Raw genomic sequence first — 2,454 nt, forward strand, 5'->3', positions numbered from 1 at the left:
CACTGCCGCACAGTGGCAGTATACGTGTGGCAGTGGCCAGGCTGCCCGGCGTGGCAGGGTTGGCAGGAGACCCCCGCAGCCAACTGCTCTGTGTTGTGCCCCCCCTCCTCTCCGAATGTGAAGCATCACCCATGTGTCCATGCTGCTGCTCTGCCTTCGTCCTTGAGCCAACTTCCTGTGGGACTGAGGACACCTCGGCCTGCCCGGCTCAGGGAACGGGGAGAAAATAGGGAATGTGGCACAGGAAGGGTTAACGCAGGAAGATTTTTACCCTGTGGCGTAAACACTCCAGAATGCATGTTTGCCTTCATTTGCATATTGAAACATATCCTAAAGGCCCCTTGTTTGGAAAGTTCTGTTTTTTACTCCATCTTCTTATAGAAGGGAGGAAATTATTCATAATTAAAAAGTAATAATAATGTGGAATGAAGGAACCCAGCTGTATAATACCCAGCACAAAAGGGGGAGCGTGGGGAATCTATTTTTAATGGTTTCCACAGCAACAGAGATTTTGTTTACAGTGATTTTCCTCCTGTGCTGTGAGGCTGTTCCCAATTTACATTTATAAGAAGCTCTTGCTTAGGAGGTCCAGCACTGGAGGGTGCTCTGGGCACTCGGGGAGGATGCTGAGGAGATAAGATGCAGTTGTGGAGAGGCTGGCTGGGATGAGCAGGACTCCAAGAGCCAGGCACCTGGCTGGGCATCATGCCCTGCCCTGTGGCATCCCTGCTGTTCCCTGGGCAGGGCTGCACATGGCTCTGATGGTGGCGTGACACAGATAAACATCTGCTAAGGAACAGCCTGAGACTTTCAGACTTACAGCTGCCTTCAGGAGCTGAGTGGTGACCCCACTGGCTGGTGCGCAGCCCTGCTGGCATGGGCGGCAGCTCAGGAGATGGAGAAGCCCTGATCCCAGCTGGGGTCTGTGACTGGTGCTCCCTGGGGGCCCCTGGCACTGGGGAGAGCTGGGATGTCACTGCTTCAGTCTAAATAATGGAGGAGAGGAGATGCTGATTATTAGAGAGCTCTTTCATCTGGCAGGCACAACAAGATCCAGTAGCTGGAAATTGGAACTGGCCTGATAGGTACAGGATTTTAACAAGGGCTAATAGACCAATGGAGCAATTTGCTGAGAGCTTGTTGCGTTCCTTGGCACGGGGTCTCTCTCCCTCTGTGGCTCCCCAGAGCAGACATGAAGCAGTTTAATTGTGAGTATTTTGATTGCTGCAGCAATAGTGCAGCTCCCTGGGCCTGGAGCAAGGGCTGGGGCTGAGCAGGGACAGAGGGTTTGTCCCTTGTCCCTCCTGACACCTCAGAAGATGCTCCTTCAGAGGATGGGGAGATGGATAAGCGTCTCTCCTGCTGTTTAAGGTTCCCTCCCCTTTCCCATCTGGATGGTGAACAGTTCTTTCCCTGTCCCTGTTCAACTGTGTGGCCCTGGGGTGGTGGCTCAGCTCTGTTTGAGGATGGTGACAAATGTGCCAGCCCTAAGGACCCTGGACAAGGTCTGGCTTTGGCTCTGCTCTCCCCCTGTGCGACCAAGTATGTGAGGGGTTCTTGTGGGAGCAGAGCTCTGGCATCTGGGGGGGGCAGCATTGCTTTAATTACAGACTAATTTTCACTGGTAGAATGTGGGGCTGGCTGAGGGCTGTGGTCTGCAGCAGTGAGTCTGGGCTTAACCTGAGGGAAAGTGAAGCTCAGAGCTGGAGTAAATAGTGTTTGAGGGTCTTGGGGAGTGTGGGGGATCCCAGATGGGCTGCCTGGGGAGGGGTGTTGGTCCCTTCCAGCTGTGTGGTGGGAAGCTGCTGACCAGAGATCATATCCACTTTTGAACCAATAAAAGAAGGTTTTTATCACCTGTTCCAGCTAATTTTCAGTGGTTTGTAATGGCTTTGGGAAGCAGGTAATTGCAGCAATTGCATTATGTGTGTAGGCATTAAAGGGAATTGAGGGGACTGTTTGTTAATTAGCTGTACTTGTGTGGAACCTGAAACATATTAACCTTCATATAATCCCAAACTATTAGGGATGAAGAAGGGATTTAATGATGGGAGAAACAGAAAAACAAAAAGCAATTAGGGCTCTTTTTTCCCAGCATTGCTGGTGTGTGACAGTCGGGGGGGGGGTGGTGGTGACTGGCAGCACAGGAACAGGCTCGAGAGTGGGGGGAGGTGGGAGGGACCCCTGGGATGGTGGGGTGGGATGAGCTATGGGCAGGTGCAAATGCCTCTGGCAGCGTCATCCCTGGGTGGGAGGATGAGGAAGTGGAACAGGGCACCCATTTACCCTCCTGATGCCACTGATCCACCCTGTTATCAGTTTTGCATCACCTGAGCTGAGGCTTGTGCCGGGGGCAGCGAACTCTGCTCTGGCTCTTCGGGAGCTCGGCCAGTGGCGCTGGGACACGGCGGGGACAGAGCGGTGGCCGGGCTGGGGTAGCAGGCATCTGGAGGG

The sequence above is a fragment of the Chaetura pelagica genome, unplaced genomic scaffold, assembly GCF_000747805.2.
Source record: "Chaetura pelagica isolate M959 unplaced genomic scaffold, ChaPel_1.0 scaffold962, whole genome shotgun sequence".
Lineage (NCBI taxonomy): Eukaryota > Metazoa > Chordata > Aves > Apodiformes > Apodidae > Chaetura > Chaetura pelagica.